General features: G+C 63.1%; 1 protein-coding gene across 1 annotated transcript in view; it reads left to right on the top strand.

Moving 5' to 3' along the window:
- Positions 1 to 6309, top strand: part of SND1 (staphylococcal nuclease and tudor domain containing 1) — a gene marked incomplete at its 3' end in the record, with an annotated part of 143498 nt that overhangs the window by 87368 nt on the left and 49821 nt on the right. The gene's annotated exons all lie outside the window — the stretch shown is intronic.

Raw genomic sequence — 6309 nt, 5'->3', positions numbered from 1 at the left:
CCTGCCCCTCCCGGCCATCGGTCCTGGCTCCCCAGCACCAAACTGGAGCCTCTCCGGCACTGGGATGGGAAGCACGAGCCAGGCAGGTCTTGGGGGGAAAGAGGATATATCCGGGTGCCAGTGACCCCAACAGCAGGACTTGCCAGCGGTGCAGAGGCAGTGAGCCACCAGGCAGTGGTGGCTGTGCGTGGCGTGGCACGGTGTCCGTCCGTCCCCTCCCAGCCATGGCCCCGCAGCCCCCGTGCCGCTGCCAGATCCGCTTGGTGCAATGCATGCAGCAGCAGCACTCAGCCCCAGCCCCCCGGGACGTGGGTGCCTGTCGAGGTGCAGTCGCCCCTGGGTGCCGTGGCAGGATGTCCGGGACTGGTGCTGCTCCATCGCACGGGACCCCTGCAGCGGTTTCAGCTGGGGCTGGGCACGGTGCGTGCCGGCAGAGGAGGAACGGCGCCTCTCCCGCTCTGCAGCCGGGCAGCATTTGAGGCAGAGGGCTCGGTCCCTCTGCGCACTCCGTGCTGCGGCACCGGTTTGCCTGGCAGAGAGGAGGCAGCATCACTGCTGAGCTCCATGTCGCTCTGGCAAAGGGGCACCGGCGCTGGCACGGCACTAGTGTTGGAAGGGCTCGTGTGGCATTGCTTCGGGTCCCTCGTCCGCTGGAGACATCCCTGTCCCTGGGCTCTTCCATACCCAATGCTCCTGCGGTTTCGCCTGGCCGTGCCCGCTGCCCTTCCCCTGGTGCGGCATCTCCCCTTGCCACGGCACTCCATGGGGAAATGGTGTCGGGAAAACCCGGGCTTTGGGGCTGTTTCACCTTTCAGGTGGCGGTAACAGGGCGGGCTCAGGACCCTCGGTGCCATGCTGACCCTGACCCATGCCGGTGCATCCCATGGGGTGGCTTCGGTGCATCCCTCGTCCATGGATGTCAACCTGTGCTGTCCACCGTTGTGACACCATCACTGTGTCCTTGTCCCTGGGTCGTCATCTCTGTCCCCACCCAGTCCAGCTGCCAGTCCCTGGCTCTGCCTTACCCTGCCTCCCCATTCCCGAGCATGCCGGCTGGCTCGGTGACCGGGATGCGAAAGTCAGGGAATTAGCTCAAACACGGGATTCAGCCCAGTTTCGCTGGCTCCGGCGCAGCCTCCTGTCCTCCTGCCCCGGCTCGTGCTGGGAAATGTCCCTTCCCTGTGCTTCGAGCCATCCGACGGTGGCTGCCCTGGCGTCCCCCAGCCCGGCGCCCTGGAGGAGGGGAGGGCTGGGGGGCTGCGTACACCAAGCGGGGGGACGCCAGGGCATCCCAGGAGCATCCTGCTCCTCTCCAACACCCCAAGTCCTTCCCGGTCCCATCCCCGCCCTCCCTGCCTGCCAGGAGCTGCAAAGGCAAGCAGCATCCCTCCTCATGGACCCGCGATGCTGCAGGCAAGAAAAATCCCCCCCAAAAATAGAGAAAAAGCGAAGAAGGAAGTGCAGCAGCAATACAAATCCATGCTAGCTTGCTTCTCCCATTAGCGTGCACTCCGGCACGAGAGCACAGGCAAGCGCGCGGCAGCCCGGCCGCCGGAAAGCCTCCTGTCCTTGTGAAAAGTCCTTGAATAATTTTGCATAATTGGCAGAGCTTCACATAAAAGTGGAGTTAGGATGATATTTTTTTCCTCGCTGTATTTATGCATAATTTTCCTTCAATTCCCAGCTAATTAAATGCTCGAAGTGTTAAAATAATAGTAACAGGGGTGATACCACCTGGGCGGGAGGTGCAGGCAAGGAGCGGGGCAGGCAGAGCCGGCAGCACCCCGGTGGGATGCCCCGGTCTGTTGTGAATTGGGGAGCCCTGAAAAGGCGCGAGATGGGGGTGTCGGGGGGTTTGCAGCCCCCGAGGTGGATGCACAAAGTAGGTCGGGTGGGTCGTGCCCTGGAAGTGCCTCTTTCTCCCCAGGGACAGTGAAAGGAGCCTGAGCTGCCAGCTCGGTGGCAGGGGATGAATCCTGCCCAGCCCTGGGCAGCACTGAAGGTGGGAGCCGAGGCTCGGCGCAGCCGGGATGGGGAGGGGAAGACGCCAGCGCGGCAGAGATTCCCCGCTTCCCTTCCCCATCTGAATTTATTTGGTGATGCCTCCCAGCCACCGGTGCACGCTCTCCCACGTCCGGCAGATCCGAGAGCCTCTGTCACCGTGTCCCTGTGCAGGCACGTCTGATGGCATCCCCTTGGTGGGATACGCCAGGCGGGCTGGGAGCATCCCAGAAGGAAGTGCAGCAGCAATACAAATCCATGCTAGCTTGCTTCTCCCATTAGCGTGCACTCCGGCACGAGAGCACAGGCAAGCGCGCGGCAGCCCGGCCGCCGGAAAGCCTCCTGTCCTTGTGAAAAGTCCTTGAATAATTTTGCATAATTGGCAGAGCTTCACATAAAAGTGGAGTTAGGATGATATTTTTTTCCTCGCTGTATTTATGCATAATTTTCCTTCAATTCCCAGCTAATTAAATGCTCGAAGTGTTAAAATAATAGTAACAGGGGTGATACCACCTGGGCGGGAGGTGCAGGCAAGGAGCGGGGCAGGCAGAGCCGGCAGCACCCCGGTGGGATGCCCCGGTCTGTTGTGAATTGGGGAGCCCTGAAAAGGCGCGAGATGGGGGTGTCGGGGGGTTTGCAGCCCCCGAGGTGGATGCACGAAGTAGGTCGGGTGGGTCGTGCCCTGGAAGTGCCTCTTTCTCCCCAGGGACAGTGAAAGGAGCCTGAGCTGCCAGCTCGGTGGCAGGGGATGAATCCTGCCCAGCCCTGGGCAGCACTGAAGGTGGGGCTCGGCGCTCGGCGCAGCCGGGATGGGGAGGGGAAGACGCCAGCGCGGCAGAGATTTCCCTTCCCCATCTGAATTTATTTGGTGATGCCTCCCAGCCACCGGTGCACGCTCTCCCACGTCCGGCAGATCCGAGAGCCTCTGTCACCGTGTCCCTGTGCAGGCACGTCTGATGGCATCCCCTTGGTGGGATACGCCAGGCGGGCTGGGAGCATCCCAACCCAGGACCCGCCCCAGCACGCACCCACCGCAGAGCCGGTGCTCTGCCACGCTCCCGGTGCCCTGGCCCCTCCGGAGGCTGCTGGGCCGGCTCCTGCAGCGGGATCGGTGCGGGTTGGGGGCTGTTTGCCCATCCCAGGCTGCTCTCAGGGCGGTCGGGACTTCACTGTCCCGTGCTGAGCAGGAGCAGCGTGGGGTCACCAGCCCTGGAGAACAGATCCAGGGGAAGCAGGTCCAGGAGCTCCCCATCTCCATCCCCTCCGAACCGCAGCGCCCGTGTCCGGCTGTCCCCGGTACACCCGCTGGGTCCCTGCTGGAGCTGGGGATGGCGGCGTGGGACGCTTGGCTCGTTCCTCCCACCACAGAGCCCTGGAGCGGGAGCTGGCCCCGGCGGTGAAGGATGTCTGCGTGTGTCCTTCAGCATGAAGCCAAAGGCTGGATGCGGCGGCAGCGCTGGCTTATCTGGGCAGTTGCGAGCTCTCTGCACCAGCTGCCACCCGTGTAGACACGCACCTGCGTGCCGGGCTGGCACAACGGCTCAGACCTGTGCCGGGGAGCCAGAGCCACCCCGAGCGCTCCCAAAATTCATTCCCAGAAATTGCTCCCATCCACTGGCATTTGCTCCCCCTGCTCCTTCCCCATCCCGCCAGCTGCTCGGCACCGCAGCCTCCGGCCCCTTGTCGGGTCATGCCAGGCATGTGCCATCCCAGGGGAGCCCAACCGGCTGGGCTTGGGATGGGGCTGCAGCACAGCGCTCGCCGCTGCCGGGAAGAGATGCAGGAGTTTCTGCTGCCACGAAGCAGCCGCGAGGTCTGTGGGGGGATGGGGACAGGGATGGCTGCCGTGCGTCCCACTGCTCCGGTCGGCGGGGACGGCAGGAGGGGAAACGCCTTGGTGGGGCTGAAGGATGCACTTGGGGATCCTGTATCCCCAGCGTTAAACGCTGCAGCCCGGTGTCTGAGCCTGACCTCTCCCTGCTCCCGCAGTCTCTGTTTCAGTGGGCACCGTCCCCTCGCCGTGCACCGCGGGGCGGCCACCGAACACCCTTGGGTGGGGTCAGGGTCAGCCCCGGTGCTGGCTGCGAGGCTATGCCCGGAGCAGCTGTCGAGTAGAGGCCGGCGCAGCCCCATTTTCGGGCGGGTCCAAGGGGACCATGTCTGCTGAGTCAAACCCCCGGCCCCTGCATCATGTCCATCTTTTCCTGGCGCCCGCGGTGAGCAGGAGACCTGTGCACCCGCCTGCGTGGTGGAGGTGGCATCACCCACACCCAGGAGCAAGGGTGCTTTGGCAGGTAAGGCAGCAAGAAAGGCACGAAGCATCCCGGAGCATCCTCCCAGCAGCACGGCTCCCCTCCGCCTTAATGCCCAAAGCCCCAAATAAACCTGCCCTAACAGGGACTTCAGGGACCAAGGGGACATCTGTCCCCCCCACGCCGGGCTGCCTCGGCTGCCGGCGCGCCTCGCCGTGCAGGAATTGCCGCTCTCCGCTTATTATTCCACAGTACCGATGGGCGCTGGCACGTCTCTGCCCCTCTTGCGGAAGAGCTGCTTTGTGTTGTGCAAATCCCGGTGGATTTTTAAGGTCATTCTCCAGCAGGTTTGAACGCTGCCGCCTCCTTTCGATGCTGGCGGCAGCCGGCTCGCGGGGTTGGTCTTTGGTGCCGAGCTCTTCCTCGTTGCCTCCACCACCCGCTCGGGGCAGCTGGGGAGTTGGGAGGTTCCCCGATCACCCACTTTTGGGCCGGAGCAGGGAAGCCCACCCCACGGTGGGCTCCTTCTTGCAGCTCTTTTTTTTTTTCTTAAGCTAATCAAATCGTGACTGTATAGTGATTACCACTAATTAGTAGCCTTCATTAGCGGCTCCCATTTTAGATTTGCATATGTTAGACCTAAGTGGTTAACGTTGGGTAATGTGGTTTTTCTTTGCGTGCAAATTGCACTTACATGTGTTGTATTAACTTCTTGACTGCACATCTGCTAAAAAAACCTCCCCGGGCGTGTTTTGTGCATGGAGCGCACGTGGCGGCGAGCAATCCAGCATCAAGCGCGGCGGGGAATGATGCAGCGGGATTTCGGGGGGGGGCTTCATCCGCCAGCCCTGCCCCGGCCGGGCTGCTGGGAGGAGTGGGTTTGCCTGGGACCCCTTCGTGGCAGGACGGGGCGGGGGGGTGCCTGCAGCGAAGGGACCTGGGACGTCAGCACAAAGGTGGTTCTCGAGCATCGGCAGTGGCCGGGGCCGTGCCACTGGGTGGGCACGCTGCCGCCCCGAGCCTTGCAGCACCCCCCAGGCACTGGAAGAAAGATGCTGAAGCACCGGCGTGGCAGATGACGGTGTCCTTTCCTGTGCCGAAGCTGGAGGGTGGCAGCTCTGGCACTTGGGGACCGCTGAGATCTGCGCCCGCTTGATGCATGGAGCGGCTCCAGGTTGCAGTCCGGCAGCATCTGGGTCCACTGCCACCGCGGCACGGGCCGGCTCCACGCAGCCAGCGGCTTCGGGTCACGCGCGTGAGCAAGCGAGCAGCCGTCCACTGCGCTGAAGCGGATTAAAATGGGGATGCACACAAACACCGGCCCCCTTGCTCTTGCCGTTCTGCGAGCTGCTCGTGCTGCCGGCACTGATACCTGCCGGAGCCGCAGGCAGAGCTGCAAGGCAGAGCTGCAGGCAGAGCCACATGGCTCCTGTTCCTTCGGCTCCCTGTGCTCGTGCCGTGGCTCCCCCATCCCCGGAGGGGCACGGAGATTTGCCTCTTCCGCCGCTGCCATCTTACAGCCTGCTCTGGAAGCAGCTCCGTCTCCTCTGCCAGCGGATGCCAGCGCCTTCCCCCTCCCGCCCTGGTTCCCAGCCTCTCTTCCAGAGATTTACAGCTGCCTCCACTCGCCTGCCTTCCCCAGCCGAGCCCCTTCCCTCCCCACGCCGCTGCCTTTCCAACGCCAGCAGCTTGCATTTAGCTTAATAAGAGTTATTAAGCCCCACTCCGGCCTCGCTGCCCCGGCCGTGGACCAGCTCCTGCCTCCATCCCTGCCTGGGAGAGCCGGCTCCAGGTCCTACCGAGAGGCATCTGGTTTTGGCCGTGGCACGCTCCCTTCTCTTCTCTGCAGCTCATTTTTCTAAATTAAGGCCGGAGCAAGATAAAAAGCCACCTGCCTGCCTTTCATTTGGGGAGCTGCTTTTTTTTTCCTTTCTTCCTTGGGTAAATAAATTGGGAGCTTGTGACACGGAGCCTCTTGCCACCGGGACAGGCGGCACACAGAGATGCCGGCCGAAGCTGCCGCGCCGAAGCTCAGCCTGCGGGCTGAGATGGCTGC

This window comes from Aptenodytes forsteri, unplaced genomic scaffold (assembly GCF_000699145.1).
Source record: "Aptenodytes forsteri isolate BGI_AS27 unplaced genomic scaffold, ASM69914v1 Scaffold302, whole genome shotgun sequence".
Taxonomy (NCBI): domain Eukaryota; kingdom Metazoa; phylum Chordata; class Aves; order Sphenisciformes; family Spheniscidae; genus Aptenodytes; species Aptenodytes forsteri.
Note: the sequence above shows the minus strand (reverse complement) of the source record. Positions and strands in the feature narration are given on the sequence as shown.